Here is a 21,604-nt window from a genome sequence, read left to right on the forward strand (position 1 = left end):
TTCCTTGTTGTCTGTATGAATAATGCATTCTTTTTCAGTATCATATTGCACTTCTTTTGTTAATTTTGAGTATTTTCTGATTTGAATGCTATTGAAAATGGATTTTTTTTTGTTTTTTAAATTTCTTTTTTTTCTTGCTGCAGCAATATTGAAATACTATTCACTTTTGTGTACTGATTATATATCCTTAAAATTGGTAAGTTAACTTATTACTTCTTGTCATATGCTGAATTGTATTCCTTCAAAATTATTATATGGAAGTGTAACCGTTAGTACCTCAACTGATATGATTGTTTTTGAAGGCAGGATCTTTAAAGAGATGCTGACTAGAGTAATCTAGTCTGATTGGTGTCCTTTTAAGAAGAGGGAATTTGGACACACAAAGAGACAGAAGGGTTGTAAATACACAGAAAAGACTATGTGAGGACACATTGGAAAAGTGTCATCTGTGAGAGGTCTGAGAGAAAACCATGGTTGCTGCCACCTTGATCATGGACTTGATCTTGGAATATTTCTAAACAAATGACTTTAGGCTAAAAATATCACTGTTTGCAATATTAATTAGTAAGAACATGGTATTTCTCTTAAAATTATATATCGTGAAATCATATGATATGAGATAGAATCTTACTTTTCTGAAAAAAATTTACAGTTCCAATCCTGACAACTCAGTTTTAATATTTTCAGCTTCAAAAGGAGAGTACGTGTATTTCCATGGTATGATATACAAGTAAATTTCACTGAAGCTTCCTCTTACTAATGGAACAACTAAAAGCTGGGGACGATGAGCCAAATTCACTTAGCTGAGAAACCCTCAAGAAATATGTGCACTTTCTTCCTTCATAGCCACATGAGTGGAAAACTAAATGTACTGTTCTACTGCAAATAGCTGTGCTCCATAAAAGGAAGCCCATAGAAATTGAAAAACCAATTGCTGAATTCAAGAGATATAACTAAAGATTGGGACGTCAGTTGTGTTAAAGTGTGTGGTAGGAAAGGACAAGCCAATAAGAATGTAAGAAATGTCTTGCTATGCTGAACTACTCTCTGTGAATTCCATAAGAAATGGAAGTTGACATAGTCCATTACCTAGAAATAAAACACATTTTTAGATCAAAGAGCCATTTTTCACAAGGTCACAAAAGCTCAGCCAGCAAGAAGGCCAAATAGGAATGGAACAAATGGGCTGATTCAGATTATTTTAGGCTGATTAGTTATTCATATCACTTTTAGTTCATAGACTAGTTAGCAAGTAAAGATTGTACTAAATGATGAGATCTTAGTAATATGTATTTGGATCAGTGAAAGAAATGATGCATGTAGAAAGACCGTGTGCATCAATTCCATCATCCTAGCCTACATTATAAAGTTCAAATGGTGATAGTTGTGGTGGTGATTACTTGTTTTATATCTCTTACTGGTGGGTTGGTAGCAAACAGTTTTTCCAACAATTTTAAACACATATGCTTGTGTGTCTAACAGCTTGGAATTTAATTAAAATATATCTTGACCTCACGTCAAAATACAAAACCATCATATTTTTTTCATTTGTTGTATGAGAATCTTTACTCATGTTTACACACACAATTATTTCTCCATTAATTATAGTAAATAATTTTGACCACATTTCTGAGAAGTAGGAAGCAAGTGGCAAGTAGAAATGAACACTTAAGAGAAAAAAGAAAATTGTTATTGTGTAGCTTGGAAAATGTTTATCTTCTAAGAATCGTTAGGCGTAGTAAAAATAATAGCAAAGAATTAGAGCTGTGTAATAATCAGAGGGAGTGGGTTTCATTACTGCCCTAGTCCTCATGTAAATATGCTGGGACTTTAACAGATCAAGTGCAGTATCTCTCTCCTGAGGGATGCAAGGTCTTTGCAAGCAGCTGTGGGCAATAGGTCTCACTCCACAGGTGCTGATAGATGCCTTCTAGTGGATGACACACTTCTGACCAATGTGCTGACCGAGACTGTATAGGTGTTGGCTCAACTTCCACTTGGGTCCCTGAGGTGGTGTCGACTCTCCCCTGACTGTATGTCCCCCTTTATGTTCCTGCCAGCTGTCTGTAGCTGCTTCCTCTTCCAGGAGCTCACTCTTGTTTTCTCTCTGCTGTCAGCCAGGTGATCTTCACTATTCTCCAGGTGTAATTAAAGCCTGCTGGCTATTCCTGGAACATTTAATCTCTGGTTATTCTTGTGAGGTTAAGGAGAGAGGTCCACTGAGGATGATGAATGGTGCTAGTTCCACATTCTCCAGACTTGAGCATAAAGCCTCAAATTACTTTGAATGTCAAAGTAATTTCAAGAATCTTTAACATAAGAATAGTGATGATGCTGATATCATCAGGAGATTTGGGAAGCTATTGGTTTCTATTAGTTATTTATTAATCATAGCAACATCTACATACATTGGGAGACCCTTATTACTACAGAAAAAGTAACCTAATATTAGGAATGCAAGCTGTGGAATTGTTCTGCTGGGTGTAGATATGGATTTGGCTCTACCACTTATTAATGATATAATTTTGGGCAATCTACCCAAGATTTCCATGCCTTAGCTTCCTTCTCTGCAAAATGACCATGAGAAGAGTATCTGCCATATAGTGCTGCTATATGTACTAAATGAATTAATACATGTAAAGTGCTCATGTAACAGGGTGGTCCCCAGGAAAAGGGGAGGTTCCAGGGCAGGGAACCTGGAACCTCCCCCTTTCCTGGGGTCCACCCTGTTACACCTAGAACAGAGTAAGTACTCAATAAATATTAGTTTTTATTGTTTGATATAAGGCATATTGTTTATTGAACCTGCAAAGCTTGTTCATAGCAGAGCTTTGCTCGGTTATTCAAGGACAAGAGTTTTTGAGATTCTTTTAAGTAACATAATGGAGTTGATGGCAGATGGCCTATATTTCTACTAATATGTAATTGATCTTATAAATTTAAGGTGACAGAATTAATAAGTTGATCCTTGTCAATATTAAGAGATAGAGTATTTTAAGCCTAACTGATTAGGAGGGAAGATAGAATTTAGAAGACCATGAGAGACCATTAACCTGAGGACCTACATGTAGGAAATCTCCACTGCATCCTGTGAGATTACTCATTCTCCCTGGGTTCCACTTCCGAGCATTAACAAATTACCTTATTGTCTTTTCTGGGGCTGACAGGCAATTTTAGTGATAAATAAAGTTGAAGACTTTCAAAGTAAACTTTGAATTACTTTGCATGTATTTACACACATAAACAAAGTAACATTTGGCAACTGAGGCTTTGTCAGGATAAAAGACATTTAATAAATTTATCACCACCTAGTTGTTCCAGAGGCAAATACTAATTTTGAAGCAATTAATCTAAGCATTCAAAGAATGAATTAATGAATTTCTAAATAACTTACTGATTGTTTCCTTTGCAGATCTTACATCTATTCATATTGAAATCTCCCTTGATTCATTCCATCTGTCCTAAATTTTCAAGACCAAAACAAATAAAGACAGGGGCTTGCCTTTGTCTTCCTCACTATTTAAAGCACCCTCATAAAACATGGAAATTCCAGCATTAGTTGTTACCATTAAAATGTTGATTCGTTTCATAGTAGAATACAGGAGATTTGGGAAGCTATCATGTTACCTCGCCAGTTGGCAATTGGGAGCAGTGCAGGACAGAGGGAAAATAACTCAAAGTCTCACTATAGTGAGAAAGAGAGAAAGGCCTAGAGGAGCTTCATCTCTGGAGACACAGTGCCTTCTCCCACTGTAAGTCTCACATTTATTTGGGGGTCAGATTCAGGGAAGGTGGGCAAGTCCTTAGAGGAATGTGTGTGGTGGAGATGTGGATTGGGGATGCATAATGGCACAAGCTAGGGGATAGTGAATAGGGGCTGTTGCTTGGGGGTCTCCATTGTTGCTGCTGATCAAAACATCCTATTTCTAGTCCCTGTTTACACTTAACTTCCTGTCAAGGTGGTCTAGCTGGTTATGCTAATCTGGCGATAATGTCTGCCTGCTGTTTTCAGCAGATATCCTCATACCAAGACTTTTGTCCTGGTGAGAGGCCCCCTGCCTGACTCTACATATTTAGCTTTACCACCAGCAACTTTGGGCACCCAGTAAAATCCCAGGAACAAGGGAGTTGGGGGATCCACACTAAGATTTTATGAACAATACCATATAAGAACAATAGATTTCTTTCTCAGGCATCACTTTCCATTGCTAGGTTTCAAATAAAAAAGCTCTTAAGCAATCTTGAGTCTATGAGCCAGATGTGCAGCTCTATGTGTACAGTGTTTAAAGCAAGTATTATCACTGCAGTAAGGCAAAAAATAATCACAGTTATGCTGCACATTGGTATTGGAATGAGCATTTCTTTACTCCCTTGACTCTGGAATACTCTTTAGTTTAAGAAGAGCGTGGAAAAAAAGTCTTAATTATTACATTGTGGAGGTGTTAGGGGGAAAAGGCGGTCCCAAAGCAAATTCCATACAGGCTTTGTGGACTCCACCCCCACCCCAGGTCAAAGCCAAAGACACTGGGAACTCCAAATCCCATCACCACCAAAGGGAAGGTGGCTGGGACCTGAGGGTGGGGTTAAGCAGCCAGGTGGATACAAAAGGCAGACACGTGGGCTTTGGGGGCGCTCTCCATTTTTGGGCTCTTGGCCAGCAGCAGCATCCGGTCAGCTCTGAGAGTGACTTTGGGGTTTCCAGGTCGTCGGATCGGGTAGGACGCATTAAAGACTTTATTTCCCTATTTTCTCCCTGAGTTGTACATTTTCCTTATTTCCTTTCCTCTTGTAAATAAACCTTTTATTAACCCTTTTGTGTGTGTCTGTAGTAGAGTATTCATAAGTCCCTTTAAAGCGCGCGGGTGAGGACCCACAGCCAGGAACCCGTTTAATATCGGGGATGCTCTATAACAGCTGGACTTATCTGTGAGAAAGAAATAGTGCATTGAAGTTTAAGAAATCTAGATTCTAGACTTTACCATTGAGCACTGTATGACCATGGTCAAGTTGTTACAGGGCAGGGAGAGGGCAGACCAAACCCCGCAAACCTGCCTATTCTAAATGGGTTCTGCCATCCGCCGCATCAACACAAAACATAGGAGACTTTAATGGGAAGGAACTTTAATACAGATAGGAAACAATACAGGAAAGGCAAAGAATCTAGTTTCTAAATCAAGCACCCAAAGTTAGCCATCCCCTCGTAGGTAAAACTCCTTCCAAATGGGATTGGCCCAGAGCAAGGCCCCAAAGCCTGCCACAAGTCTAAAGCATCTTCCAGTGGGGACCCACAGAAAAGGGTCAGAAACCAGACAAGCCTGGAAGGAAAAGAGCAAAATCAAAATCAAGATAAAAGCTGCCATTGTCACCTCCCCATGGGTCTCACCCACATCTGTGTCACCCAGTCCATGGCCAAAAGGCAAGTGAAGTTTCTTCACATGTCTGTCGGCACCATGTGCCTCCTCCAGGTCTCCTTCTTGCTCCATCTTGTTTCCTTCCTTCCTCAGTCTCCTCTGCAGCTTCTCCTCTTCCTGCTCAGCTCCACCCTCCCTTTGGGTGGGGCAAGAAACCTGGAACCTCCCCCTTTCCTGGGGACCACCCTGTTACAATCCCTCCTTTTAATTTTTATTCCACCATATCTATGGTGGCACAGATTTCAGGGTGTAGTCTTAGGAGACAGTCTTTTTTCAGGGTTACAATATGTGTAAGAGAAGTGACAATTAGTTAGCAGCATTGTCCATGAATGTCCAGTATGACAGTTTTCCATTAATGGAAAATAGTCCATTATTCAAGCCAAAAGAAAAAAAATCTGGAGCATTAGCTAAAACAAGACAGCAAATATATCAAAATCACAGGGAAAAAAATCTTAAAATTGGTTCAACTTATGTAAAACACAAATTTTGTCAACCTTGATCCCAAACTTTTTAACAGCATAGCAAAAGTTTGCAAACTAAATCTACTTTTAAGCCATTTTACCTATTTTGCATAAAATCACAGGGCAGAATAACTAAACAGCAATTTTAGCTGGCTTTGTTGGAATACTTCATATAGGATCAGAGCGAACTGTTGGTGTCCGGTCCATGTAGGCGTCAGGAACAAAGTTGGGCTCATCAGACTCCACCTGGGCTTTCCTCTTCTCGAGGGTACCAGGACTTTTTCGTTGGCCGGGTTGTCCAGTCCTGCCAATGGAGGCAAGCTTCCTCACCTTCTTTGGAGGTTTCTGGAACCCTACGAACAAAGCAAACAGGTTCTCCTCTTCTTGGTTCACCTCTGTTTCAACTTTCTGGAAGAACTCCATGCAAAGCGACACAATCAAACTCATGTCCAATTTTTTTTTTTTTTTAGTTTAAGCAAAATCCTTATGGAAGTTATGCAAAAACAGACTGATATAAGTAGCAAAAAAATTACTACCACTATTTGTATGCTGTGTTGGTAACAAGGGGAGAGAAAATGTGAACACAGGTTAGCTTTGCTGGGAAAAAAAAAAATTGCAACCTTGCTGCAGGTCCTGGTCACTCAAAACAAATGAACAAAAAAGCTTTGTGGATTCAGAACAAAATGCAAAAAAAAAAATTACCAGTATTATGTCAAAGAAAACTTAGTAAATATCAGGTGTATTCAATCCTGTGTAGGAAATTTGTACTCTCAACAGTTCCATCAATAGGAATCTGTTGAGGTCTTTTTTTTTTTTTTTTTTTTTTTATTTTTCCAGAAACAATTTCTGTCAATAAACAATTGAAGTATACACTATTACAAGGCGACTATCACCATTGACAATTTACATACCATATCAGGTACCGAGAGGTTTTATACACATTTTAGAAAACCAGTGTTAATATTTCTGTACATGCTAAAGTTTTACCATTTTCCCAAGTGACAATGCTTCTCTTCCAGTTTTACTTCACTAGGTAAGCTGAATAGAACAAATTCATCTAATGCCTTTCCCAGGAGGAAAGGAAGAAACTTTGTGGAGTATCTCAGGAGCTCTACTGAGGTTCCACAAAATTTCCTTGCATCAGCCAAATGACAGGCTACCAAATTTGTACTTGAATTTAGATTTCTGGGAAGCTTTGCCGTAAATATCAGAAAAACAACAGAAACAACAATATTCAATCTCTATGAAGGCACCGGCTTAGTTCAGTAGTACAATGTTGACAAACCATAACCTTTTGTTTTTCTCATAACTGGAGACTCTTTTTTTTTTTTTTCCCTCAATGTCTATGGGCATCATGTATACCAATTTATCAACCACTGGAGGCCAAGACAAGGATACAAGGAAAGGACATACAGACATACAACATATAGACACAAAGACAGGTTTCTTTTTTAGTTATGCCATGTGGAATTTATTATGTAACTTCAGTTTTACTCCATAGACTCAGAAAAAAATGTCAAAGTCCAAAAACATGTGGAGTGTTGCTGGCAGAAATCAGTTTCCAATTGTCATCCTACTTGCTTGTCTTGTTTTGGCTAATGCTTCCAAATTTTTTTTTTTTTTTTTGGCTTGGACTGATGAACTGTTTTTCCAGGAATGGAGGACTTTTGCTTTCCACAATGGACAATACCTGGAGGGACTGGTTTTTCTTTCACACCGGAACCCGGTAAAATTTTCTTCTGAGACTGCATCCTAACATCCATATATTCGATCTTCATCACCATGGAAATGAAATGGCTCAGGCTCTTATTGGCCTCCTGCCTCTAGCCTCTGTGGTCCTGTATCCTCCTAGGTTGCATTAACCACATGGACTCCTGGGGCCAATAGGTATGGATGCAGGGCACCAGCCTTTGACTGTAAATGCTTGGCCAAGCCAGCAAGCGGGGGTGTGGGCATATATAAATGCAGACAGCAGGACTGAGGAGCAGGGGGTTAAAAGGGCTCCTCAGCGCTGTCTTTCACAGCAGTGTCACTCTGCGGCCGGGGGACGCAGTGGCTGCCACACTGTCTGTTCTTCCTCTGTCCAGTTCCCTCATTGAGCATTAAACATATAACAGTATGTAATAAATACTGAACATTCAAAATTTTTTTGTCTATGTGAATCAACAATGAAACTGCCCAGCTTGTGATGGTTGCATAACATCTTCTTTTAGCCTTTATTTGAAGAAAATTTTCCACAAAAATCTCAATGGGGGGAAAGAAACATAAGTGTAAGTCTGGTTGAAGAGAGACTGAGGCAGGGCCATGAAGGTTTTGAGTAATATTCATGTGGCCTTCTCTTCCCCAGTCTGTTGTTAGACTGAATTCATAGAACTCAGCTGACAAGTTCTGAATCAAATAATTTCTCTCAGGTTTCTCAGTTTTCAAGCATCCAATGAATCCATGAATTTCTTCAGGAATGAAATAATGGAATAGAACAAATGAAGTGATTTGAGGAAGGTCAATTGTGCCTTGTCATTGATATATATCAAGTGGTTAATAATTTGATCATGCAGAGATTAAAACACATAGCAATGAACAGCTACTATGTTTATGTATAATCTTGTTGCTTTATTTATTTATTTATTTAAAAGATTTATTCATTTATTTATTTATACAAGCACTGGGTACAGTCAGAAGCGCGGGAGGGTGAGAGAATTCACCAGAGCCAGAGCGGGGAGCAGAGCAGGCAGAAGGACTGAAGGACACTGCTGAGGGGAGCAGCGGGCGGCAGGAGAAGTCTGCGCGCCATGTGGGACCCTCCTACAGTGGCCGGGGAGAAGCCGGGGATCGAACTGGCGCTGCAGAGTCCGCGGGCAGCTTCGCAACCCAGCGCTCAACCGTTGCGCCACCGGGGAGGCCCTGTCTTGTTGCTTTAGAAATATACAGTGGAATGAGTTCTAATTCAAAAATCTTATGAGAAGAAATGAAGTTGAACAGCATTAATGCAAAAAAAATCACATTAGATTTTAAAAATCAGTGTCATGTTTATGAGTATTTTTTTTTTCCTCATGGCAACTTGATGTGTATAACACTATACTCTTCACAGTACAGCAATACTGTTATAGAGCAACCCCGATATTAAACGGGTTCCTGGCTGTGGGTCCTCACCCGCGCGCTTTAAAGGGACTTATGAATACTCTACTACAGACACACGCAAAAGGGTTAATAAAAGGTTTATTTACAAGAGAAAAGGAAATAAGGAAAATGTACAACTCAGGGAGAAAATAGGGAAATAAAGTCTTTAATGCGTCCTACCCGATCCGACGACCTGGAAACCCCAAAGTCACTCTCAGAGCTGACCGGACGCTGCTGCTGGCCAAGAGCCCAAAAATGGAGAGCGCCCCCAAAGCCCACGTGTCTGCCTTTTGTATCCACCTGGCTGCTTAACCCCACCCTCAGGTCCCAGCCACCTTCCCTTTGGTGGTGATGGGATTTGGAGTTCCCAGTGTCTTTGGCTTTGACCTGGGGTGGGGGTGGAGTCCACAAAGCCTATATGGAATTTGCTTTGGGACATCCTTTTCCCCCTAACAATTCCCCCCTTTTACTTGTTGCCACCATTTCCATGGTGATGAAGATCGAATATATGGAGGTTGGGATGTAGTCTCAGATGAACATTTTGTCAGGTTTTAGTGTGAAAGAAAACCAGTCTCTCCAGGTATTTGTCCATTGTGGAAAGCAAAAGTCCTCCACTCTAGGAAAAATAGTTTATTAGTTTAAGCCAAAAAAAAATTTGGAGACGTTAGCCAAAACAAGACAGCAGATATGTAAAAATTATAGGAAAAAACATTTTAAAATGGTTTAACTGATGTAAAAAAAAACCACAAATTTTTTCAACCTTGATTTCAAACTTTTAACAGCAAAGCAAAAGTTTGCAAACTAAATTTACTTTTAAACCATTTTTTTTATTTTTGCATAAAATTACAGGGCAGAAAATAACTAACAGTAATTTTTAGCTGGCTTTGTTGAAATACTCCATACAGGATCAGAGCGAACCGGTGGCATTTAGTCGATGTATGTTTTAGGTATAAAGTTGGTCTCATCAGACTCCACCTGGGCTTTTTTTTTTTTGAGGGTACCAGGGCTTTTTTGTTGGTCGGGTTGTCTAGTCCTGTCAATGGAGGCAAGCTTTTTTACCTTTTTTGGAGGTCTCTGGAACCCTACAAACAAGGCATACAGGTTTTTTTTTTTTTTTGGTTTAGCTCTTTTTTAACTTTTTGGAAGAACTCTACACAAAGCCACACAATCAAACTCGCGTCCAATTTTTTTTTTTTTAAACAGACAAAATTCCTATGGAAGTTATGTAAAAACAGACTCTAAGATAAGTAGCAAAAATTATTACCACTATTTGTATGTTGTGTTGGTATCAAGGGGAGAGAAAATGTGACAAGTTAGTTTTGTTGGAAAAAAAATTACAACCTTTTTGTAGATCCTGGTTACTCAAAACAAAACAAAACAAAACAAAAATTTTGTGGATTTAGGACAGAATGTATAAAAAAATTTTTAGTATGTCAAAGAAACCTTAGTAAATGTTAGGTGTATTTTCAGGTCTATTTAGTCCTTTGTAGGAATGTTTTTTTCTCTCAACAGTTCCATCAATAGGAATCTGTTGAGACCTTTTTTTTTTATATTTTCGGAAACAATTTTTGTAGGTGTGAAACAATTGAATTATACAATATTACAAGGTGACAATCACCATTGACAATTTACATACATACCAGATACTATTGTTAACATTTTGTACATACCAAAGTTTTACCATTTTTTCAAGTGACAATGCTTTTCTTTTAGTTTTACTTTATTAGGTAAAAGCCAAATAAAACAAATTTATGTAATGTCTTTCCAGGAGGAAAAGGAGAAACTTTGTGGAGTGTCTCAGGAGCTCTACTGAGGTTTCACAAAATTTTTTTGTATCAGTCAAATGACAGGCTACCAAATTTGTACTTGAATTTAGATTTTTGGGAAGCTTTGCCATAGATATCAGAAAATTAACAGAAACAACAATATTTAATCTCTATGAAGGCACCGGCTTAGTTTAGTAGCACAATGTTGACAATCAAACCATAACTTTTTTTTTTTTCATGACTGGAGACTTTTTTTTTTTTTTTTTTTTTTTGGCGCCAAGCTGTTATAGAACAACCCCGATATTAAACGGGTTCCTGGCTGTGGGTCCTCACCCGCGCGCTTTAAAGGGACTTATAAATACTCTACTACAGACACATACAAAAGGGTTAATAAAAGGTTTATTTACAAGAAAAAAAAATAAGGAAAATGTACAACTCAGAAAAAAAATAGGGAAATAAAGTCTTTAATGCGTCCTACCCGATCCGACGACCTGGAAACCCCAAAGTCACTCTCAGAGCTGACCGGACGCTGCTGCTGGCCAAGAGCCCAAAGATGGAGAGCCCCCCAAAGCCCACATGTCTGCCTTTTGTATCCACCTGACTGCTTAACCCCACCCTCAGGTCCCAGCCACCTTCCCTTTGGTGGTGATGGGATTTGGAGTTCCCAGTGTCTTTGGCTTTGACCTGGGGTGGGGGTGGAGTCCACAAAGCCTATATGGAATTTGCTTTGGGACATCCTTTTCCCCCTAACAATACTTAATAAAAACCATCAGCGTTGAATAATTTTACACCACCTGGGGAGTTTCGAAGTTAGTGCACAGAGTTCCTGTATATCCTTTACAGTTTTTTTCTTCCTATAGTGTTTATATTTTGTAAAATCACAATGAAAGGATCAAAACTAGGAAATGATCATTGGTACTATGCTAAATCTTAATCTGTAGACTTTAATTAGTTTTCAGTATTTCTCCTCTTGTTATCTTTTTTTTTGTTGCAGAGTTTAATCGAAAATACATTATATTTACTTGTGTTTCCTAAGACTTCTGCAGTCAGAGATAATTGCTCTGATTTTTCTTGCCTTTCATTACCTTGATACTTTAAAAATACTAGTCAATGTTTTGTACAATGTTTCTTGATTTGGATTTTGTCTGAAGTTTTCTCATTATTAGACTGAGGTTTTGCATTTTTGTGAAAAATACTGCTTTTTACCACATTATGGCAGGGATATACAACATAGATTTTTTTTTAAGATTTATTTATTTATGCATACAAGAACTGGGGTACAGGCCAGAGATGTGGGGGTGAGAGGATTCATCAGAGATAGAGAGGGGAACAGAACAGGCAGATTGATTGAAATACACTGCTGAGGGGAGCAGTTGGCTAGTCAGGAGAGGTCTGCTGCTTCCTGTGGGTAGCTCTCTGGCCAGGGATTGAACTCATCCTGCAGTGGATGTGGATAGCTTCATAGGTTTTGTCTTAACCGCTTGTGCCACCAGGGAGGCCCCAACATATTTTTTTTTTTATCATTAGGCTATTCTTGATTACTTGATAAATACTGTTTGTCAATTATATTTGCCACTTTTTTTGGACACTTCTGTTTGTTTGGTTTTTGGCATGTGCGTAATTATGTTTCTACTACTATTGATACAATAATGTACAAACTTATGTCACTCAAAGGTTTTTCTAATGTTTCTCCTTTCTTCCTACCCTCTTCCTACCTTGATTTTATAACAACCCTTTTCTGTTTTCCATTCTTATAGTCTCGTTTTTTCCAAAATGTCAGATAAAGTGAATTGTATGTATTTAGCCTTTGTGTCTGGTCTTCTTTCATTTAAAAGTGTATTTGCATTCATCCATGATAATGTGTAGATCAGTTGTTCATTCAATTTTACTACTATGTGAGGTAGTATTCCAGTATATGGATGTACCACTGTTTCTTTGTTCATTAGATTTTTTTATCTTATAAATATGAACAGATGAGAGTGAAGTGAAAACAAATTAGAAGAATAATTTTCATTCACTGCTTTGTACATGTCTTTCTTTATGACTGTTATTAGATAACATTTTATTAATGAAATACTCTTGTTTTGCATCCTTGTTAATATTTTGACAATATAGAACTTCTATCCTAAGGTGTAGTCATGATAGCTCTCCCACCATCAAAGCACACATAGTCCTCTGGATGGTATTTTAACTAGTGCAATTATTTTTATTGGAATACTGATCAGTTGAGGGTAGTGTGAACTTTTTATATGCAGAATTAGATATTTCATATGAAATGGCAGTCTTTGATTTTTTACAAAAGGGTGGGTCCTCAGTAATGTATGTTAATAATGACAGTATACCAACAGACACTCTTGTTTTAGTGTAAAGAAGTAATTTTGTCATTGCCTGAGGGCAAGAGATGGGCATCAAATTTAGTTCACCTATACTCAACTTCGAGTTGTATAATTATCTAGATCTCCCATTTCCTAGTTATTGAGTCTCAAATCAGTAACTTTTTCCTATTAAAAACGTCAAAGAAAATTACACGCAAAAAATGGCCAGAAAAAGTAGAACTGATTATACCCAAAAACAAAATAGAGTATAGGAAAAACTCAGTGTTAAATAAAATGATTATTTTGGCATAAGGTGAAATTGAAGAAAGCTTATGTTTCCTAACTATTTTTCCTTAAAATATTAGCAACTAGGTTGGTTTTCTGTTAATTCTATGCTGATAATATTAAGGGTTTGCCATTAATTTCTTATAAAGTGTAGGTTGTGGACTATCTTTATCAATAACCCCTATTATCAGTGTTCTGTGATGATATGCATCCACTTGATCCATGAGTCTATCACTGCAGTGATCCATACATCGAAGACTCCCTAAGTGCTGTTGACACAATATTGTAGCAGTGATCCATGAATTAAATATGCTTCAGATCTGAGTCATTACAAGTTTAATAGGAGAAATGCACCCAATTCCACTGAAAAATGCCAGCTTTGACTCTGATCAATTCTACCATAAACACATTCTCAGTAATGAATATTCCTTCTGAACCATCCCTGCTTATTGAAGTCTTCGACTTCATCATCATTCAGATTCCCATTTATATTGACTATTTCAAAACTCTTTGAGTGTCACAGAAGAGATCTATGAAATAATTGCATAATAGTATCCACACAGATGTAATTCTTTTGCCAATAATTGAAAGCTCTATTTTATCCTTTTTAAGGACTGGGAATAATAAGTACTCAATAGTCTTACAATGAGAGAAAATTAAAATTTTATTTAGGTCATTATTCAGTCCATCCTTCATTATAAAGAGTTCATGAAGTTATTGTCATGGCAGAGTGAACACAGGAAAGGTGACAATGTTCCCTGGTACTAAGCATTTATTTCTTTTTTTACATAATTTTCCCTTTACGTAGATTAAAATTTTCATAGTACCTATTATGCAAGATAATAGTAATAGTTTCTCAAATATTTATAAGAGTTGCTACATATATTAGAATGACACATATTCTTTGCTGAATACATACTGGGCATGATAACTAAAGAGAAATGACACTGATTATGGAGACAGAAAATTGAAGGAAAAAGATACAAATGAATAATGATTATCTGAAGGAATAGCCTTGAAAATAATTCAATTTCAGATATTCAGATGAATATCATCTGAATATCTGAAATTGAAGGAGAACTGAAGAGAATAGTAGAGGAACAGAAGCGAGAGGATTTTAGACAAGATCATAACTGGCAGGGGAGATGCCATGATTAAGAAGAAGGTGGTTTTCCTGGGGCGAGGCTTATCCATTGCTCCCCAGGTGAGATGAACTCTGTGATTTTCCCAAGTGCAGGAAACTCAGCTTGTAATTTGTGGTAGTGGGGGACTGCTTTTGTGCTCTCCCCTATGGAAGTGGAGAGAGAGAGAGAAAGAGAGAGAGAGGAATTTAGATAAGCTCAATAGCTTCAATTTAATCAATGAACCAGGGATTCAGTTGGACTTTGTGTAGACGTGAGAGCCTGAAGAAAATGAAAAAGAATTTGGGATTCAAATTATGAGGTGATTTATCATCTTTTCCTACCAGAATGTCTATTCAGTCCTTTCCCAAGGCAACTGACACCAGTACTGTCTTGTCTGCTCTTCTTTCAAGCTGCAGCTTTCCATCCCTCCAGTTCTTGAAACAAAACAAAACAAAAAAACCCATAGCTCTCAGCTACTTTTAAATTTTAAAGTAATTCTACTTCTCTACTTTTTTTTTCTTTTTACCTTTTCTGATTCTGTCATTATTTTTTGTTGTTGTTCCTGTCCTCCCTCTGCCTTTTCTTTACTTTGTCAGAATCATTGCATCTGGAAAATTTCTGAGATTGTGTGTTTAGGTGGAAGATATTTCTGTGATGCAGCTGCATGTCTATCAATCACTGGACACCAGGGATGAATCTGCTATTGTAGCTGATGGGTCTGCCCTGCCCCTTTAGTGCCAAGTAGCATAAAGAGTTGAGGGAGAGAACAGAACTGGGATGTGTAATGTGAGGAGGAGGGACAAAGAGCAGCGATGGAGAGCAAAGGTATTGATATTGCTGGGACCATGAGCCCTGAGATCACCATGTTATGGTCAGCAGGGGTGGTGTGATCCCAAAGGTAAGGTTGAAAGACAAGGAGGTTGAAGCCTGGAATAAGGACGAGAAAGAAGAATGGCAGGCCTAGTAAGAAGAGCTGAATGTGAATGCATAGAAGATTGAAAAAAAATCTCTTAACTGCTCATTATTTCTCAGAGAATTTGCAGTGTGCTTTCACATACATTAGCTCATTCATTTTTCACAACAACCCTGTAAGGTAAATGCTGAGTGTCTTGGTTATGAAATTGTCAATTTAGGTAGTTTTAGCAACTGAAGCTCCAAAATTCAGGGGCTACCTGATACTAAGTGTATGCCCTGATGGTCGAGGATGGTTGCAGGAAGAAATCTCAGCAGTGATAGAAGGCGATAATCACTAGGAAGGGATGCAGGACAGATAAGGGGCGAAGTGGAGAGTGTAATTCACATGTATAAAATACTTCATTATCATTAAAACACATGTTTTAAAATTTATTAAAAAGATAAAGGTATCTCCTTCTGTAGAGCTAATTACATTATTTGTATACTTATGGATTGACTACTCACCAAGATAGTGAAATGTTTTCCTCAGCTTGATTAGACATTAGACAGCTTTCTTTTCTAAATAGAGGCCTCTGACCTCCATTTTCTTAAATATTTACTTTAGAAAACTTATGAAAATAATTTCCTTCTCTGTATCTTTGAGATATAAATCTCCATGCCTCTTGCAAGTTAAAAAATCCAGGAATATCTTCCTCAAGGACCTTTGAAATGCCGTTTTCAAGAAAGATAACTCCAGTCCCTGAGGGAGGGTGTGGCCATAACTTGGCCATTAGCACACACAGATGGTCTAATCACAGTGGCCACCCTACCTCCTAATGCCCACTACTTTTTCAACTAACTTACTCCAGTGCTATCCTACTGTGGTTCCAGAAGAACTGAGTAAGTCAGTCTCCCTTATTCAGGGGTCTTGGTCCTTATTGCAATAGTTTAAAATCAAAGTCTTCTTTGCCATTTTAACTCCATCAGGTATAATTTTTTTAGACATTACTAACCCTAGATGTGTGGCCATTTGTAAAAGTAGGTACAAAGTATTCATCTATCAAAACAAAAACTTCATTAAAATAAATGGTGATATATATGTAATAATTTAGGTATAATCTTCTTTGGAGGTAAAGTATAGTTAAGATGATCTTTGAGGTTAGTAAATATTTTGATGTTGAAAGTTAACCTCACATATGTTAAAACAGAGCTGTTCCTTCACTGTGCAAAGAAACACTGTTTTAGACAGACATAAAATATAGTTTAAGGGAAAAATGTGATCAAGGAAAACACTAAGCAGATGAAGTTTATTTTTTTTCCTAATGCAATTTTAAATAAGATATAACACAAATGCAAATAATGAATGAAATGAAATGAATGAAATGAGAATGAATATAAAATAAGATGGAAATATATGCAGAGTCTGGTGTTATATGAAAATCATGCCATGAAGTTTATACCATTAAATGAAAGAACATCAATTTGACCTCAAGTTTTCAAGAACTAAATCAAAAAGTCAAAAATGGTCAGTTACAAGATCCCCAGTATCTGGGAAAAAAAGAGGCAAGCATTAAGACAATGAGAAATAAAGATTTTTAGATCTGGAAGAGATTTAAACACATCTACCTACCCACCTACCCACCCACATTTATTCACACACATGTATAGCATGTAGTCTAGTAGGCAATATTATTAACTACTCCCTGAGTTAAATACAGAAAAATATTTTATAAGATTATTTTCTTATGTCTCCTGATACAACCTTAATGAAAATATTCTAGATTTCATTTCTGTAAATGTGATCCTATAAGGGACAAGATGCTACCACCTACTTTTCTAAGAGTCTTATTCTATCTGTAATTTATTTTTCTAAGAGTCTTATTCCATCTGTAATTTCGCCTACCTAGAAAAATAAGTGAAATACAAGTTCTTAAGAGGAGGAGTTTCCACAAGTTGAAATTTTTCATGACAAAGTGTAAACCAAGTAAGGTTATATTCTTGGGCAAATTCCTGTGACTGCTAATTTTAAGATAATTGCGTGCTGGTCAAGATTAAGTGCAACTGCGGTTTCAATCTTAAATTTTTAAAACAGAAAACTTATTTTTCACTGATTTAATGATAATGTATGTCATGTTTTAAGACAGGGAAAGTAAAACATAAAATAAAAATCATCCAAATTCCATTTCTTATGGGAGACATGGCAATATAGTGATAAAAATATTGTTGATACTTTGGGGTTGTACTTACCATAAACTCATTGTTTACAGAATAATACGGCAGTTAGGGGTTAAATTGCCAGAGTTCAAGACTTGAATCTGTCCTTTATGCCTTATGGGAACTTGAGTAAACTATCTCAGCTATCAAACCTGCTTTGTTTCTTTGCTTTAGTTTTGTTTTTTATCCCATAACCTGCCATTCTTGCCTTATTAGTTCAATCCTTTCTTCTTTGTCTCTGGTTATTTTAATATATTTATTTAAATGCCTATTTATTTTTATTCTACTTCTTAAAATTTGGGTTTTCAAAAGGATTGTCTTGTTGACTCCCTTGTGATTTGTTTCTTATGCAATTTGTGACTTTTCTATATTCTCAGGTCTAGCATGGTTTCTTTCATGGTGTTTCTCTGTGCTCTGAGTTGTAGATACATTTCAAGGGAGAAGTTTTATGTTTCCCTGCAGGGAAGTATGCATTTTGCCTTAGTTAGGTCATAAGGTTTCCATCTGAGTTGTGTAATTTCAGATCCAATATTAGTGGATGATGAAGCATCGGGACTTGATTTCTTGTACTAGATTCTTTCTTCTGACAATGGTTCCTGGTGAGTAGCTTAGCTTCCTTGCCATTTTCTACAGCTTGTGAGTAGAGATACCTCCTCCCTATTTTATAGATAGATGGTACATTGTACTCCCTGGATTTATACAGAGAGCTTTTATCCAGTTCTCTACTGTGTATAGGTCTGAGGCACATCTCATTTAGTGAAGACATTAATAACCATTCCTATAAGGGTGTCTCAGCTTCAATAACCCCAGGTTCCTTCCAGCTTCAGTGTCATTTCTCTCTGCAGTTTTGAGTTATCTCTTTGTTTCTTACTTGTATCGATTTTCCTTTATTTTGCACAGTTATACTTTACCTATATTTTCATTTGCTTGGTGGCGTTGGCCAGGGTGAAGGTGAGGTGAGGCTTTGGAGGAGACTTTACGCTATAACTGAATCTACTATTATAACTGAAAATTGATTTAACCTATCTAAAGACTATTTACTCATCATATCTTTGTCAGAAAGATTTTTTTTTGATAATTCAGTGAGATAATCCATGTAAAGTTCTTAGGTTATGCCTGGTACATGTAAAATCCCTGATAGATATCAGCTTGTATTATCATTAGCTAACCTACATTTAACATTCTTTTTTCTTTCCATTTTATAATCTGACATTTATTTCTGAATATAATTTACAAATAAACTTGTGTGTTAACTTGCTACTCTTAGTACCACAAAGTCATCTCTTTTGCCTTAGCTTTTTTTTTATATCATTTACGGTAAGCTATACTTAGTATAAGTCAGTTATACTTGAGAATGTTTATGAATGAAAAACATTAAAAGAATTAAGAACAAATAGTGGAGTCCTTATTTCACTGATCTTTATCTAATTTGGGGAAAATCACTTCTCAAAAGCAGCAATTCTGCCTGATAAATTATTTCCCTGTCTAAACAAAAACTGAAAAATAAAAGTGAAATTGTGAAAAAACCTATAGGTTTACTAGACATTATGTGCTGGAATATTTGACAATCAAGACTAAATCAGGGCCTCCCTGGTGGCGCAGGCAGTTGAGAGCCGCACCGTGAAGCTGTCCACAGCCTCTGCAGCATGGGTTCAATCCCGGCCAGCTGGCGAGAATCCCATATGGTGCAGCTGACCTCTCCTCCCTCATCCGCTGCTCCCCTCAGCAGTGTATTTCGTCAGTCTGCCTATTCTGCTCCCCACTCTGTCTCTGGCGAATCCTCTCACCCTCCCGCACATCTGACCTGTACCCCGGTTCTTGTATAAATAAATAACTCTTAAAAAAAAGACTACATCAATAGGCTAACATTTTAAAGTATACTTTAGTAAGTGTATAGTATATAAACAATTAGGGAAGTTTGTGGAGAAGTTGTCCAACATACATTTAAGGTAGAAGATACAAATATCCACCTAAATTTCCTGTATTTCTATTTTTTACAGAATATTTATTAAATTATCTAACAGAATTCCTCAGTTGTCATTTTCAAAGTCCTTTGCTGTAAAGACTATTTATTTGATGACAGGCAGCAGCCAGAACAATGTGTGTCATTATACTGATCCTCCACATTGTATAAATTGTTTCTTCTGGAATCACAAGATTCCTTCTGAGTTTCTGAGGTGATGTTTTTTTTATTTCTGCAGTGTCTGGTGGATCAATGCATCAGACAATCTGTCAACTTATTTCCCTTAGAATGCTGTGAAATTGAAGAAGAGTGGGATGGTGGCCCTGCTCATCCCAAAACTTCTTTTATGTTGGGTTTAGGATCCTCTCTTCTGTCAGGGAACCTTATTAACGGAGAATGTGGCTTGACAACCTGAACAACCCTGCTAGTAGATGCCAAGTTGCTGCCCATCATGACCCCACATTTAAAATTCTATATACAAATATAATGTATTAAATATAAATATAAACATATTAGATATGCTTACATACTAGTATACTATTACAGTCATGCACTGTTTAGTGATAGGGCACATTTTGAGAAATGTGTTATTAGGCAGTTTGTCATTGTGTAAATGTCAGCATGTACTTAAGCAAACCTAGATGGTATTGTGTAGAACACACTTAGGCTCCATATCGGGACCACTGTCATAGATGTGGTTTGTCATTGACCAAAATGTTATGTAGCACATGATGGTATGCCAGTATATAACTAATAACATAGTAATATAAGTAAGTATATAATAACATAAATTTTGTACAGATATATGTATTTAAACACTTATTGGGACTTTCCATGCATCAGAAACTATTTGAAGCACCTTATAAATATTAACTCACTTATTCTTTATAACAAACCTATAAAGTACAATCACTATCCCAATTTTATAGGCATAGAAACTGGCACAGTGATCTTTAGCAAGATATCCAAAGTCACACAGATTATCAATGAAGAAGCTATATTTCAACATGTGTGATTATATTTCAACATATCTTAGGCTCTTTTTGACATGCATATCTATACTATTTTTTATCCACAATAATAAGAAACTTCTCCAAAATATTTTTAGACTAAGCAGTGTTTTCTTGATGGGTTTTCACTACAAGGGTCTATTGAAGGATTTCTTTGTAGAAATCAAAACCATGGAGTAGAATATAGAAGAAGGCACGGGGTGTACGTTGCTTTCTGGTATAGCTATTAATGCATCCAGATAAAGCTGAAGCAAGATGAAGGTGCTAAGAGTGGGTTTCTTAAAAAAAAAAATTACACAGATGCTTCACAAAGGATGATATACAGCATCACACTAGTAATTATACATCCTCATTGGTCAGTGTGCCTGTTATTAATTTATCACCACACAGTTCCAAATTCACCATTTAGTGTATGCTTTGTGATAATAGGATCCATATAAGCCTTTTTTCTTAAAGTGAGCTCGATGTTAAGATTTTTCAGTAGAGGGCACTGGAGGTGCATCGTATGAAGACAGTACTCTCCTATAGTTTCCAGGTGCTGCAAAGTGTGGCTTGAGGAACAATCCAGTGGACCTCTTTCCACAACTATAGACCCAGAACCTTTACATCCACAGAGATCTTTTAGTCTCAACCAAGACTGCTGATAACTTCCCCATGGCCTTCCACAGAGAAACCAGTTCCCCTGTGATCTACTGGCACAAGCACCCTGATTCTTCTGAAAACAACAGTGTACCCCTCTCCTGCCCACCCCACATTCAAATGATCCCACCCACATTCTACTCTCAGCAAGCCCAATATGTATGGTTTAGGATGTGAGGATTCCCAGACCCTCTGCAAGTCCATGTACCGGTAGCTGGACCATCTGCTCCCAATTTGTGATCCAGGAGACTGCTTTGTGCTGGCCCAGTTTTGCAAACTAACCTTGGCAAACCACAGCATTTTTCCCTATGCAGGGGACTAAACTATACGTTCTGCCAAAAGGTGTGATCCCCATCCTTGAGGATAGAGTCTCCTTCCAAGTTTGTCCTTGTTTATTCTCTCTCA

At 37.3% G+C, this 21,604-nt stretch overlaps 1 long non-coding RNA gene and 1 other non-coding gene across 2 annotated transcripts in view; both read left to right on the forward strand.

The window, feature by feature from the left end:
- Nucleotides 1-21,604, forward strand: part of LOC129146743 (uncharacterized) — a 242,695-nt gene that overhangs the window by 81,749 nt on the left and 139,342 nt on the right. The window lies entirely within an intron of this gene.
- Nucleotides 14,481-14,646, forward strand: LOC119258374 (U1 spliceosomal RNA). Its single transcript, XR_005128236.1, has one exon. It is a non-coding gene; the product is annotated as a U1 spliceosomal RNA (small nuclear RNA).

The sequence above is a fragment of the Talpa occidentalis genome, unplaced genomic scaffold, assembly GCF_014898055.3.
Source record: "Talpa occidentalis isolate TD23 unplaced genomic scaffold, MPIMG_talOcc4v2.1 talOcc4.4, whole genome shotgun sequence".
Taxonomy (NCBI): Eukaryota; Metazoa; Chordata; class Mammalia; order Eulipotyphla; family Talpidae; genus Talpa; species Talpa occidentalis.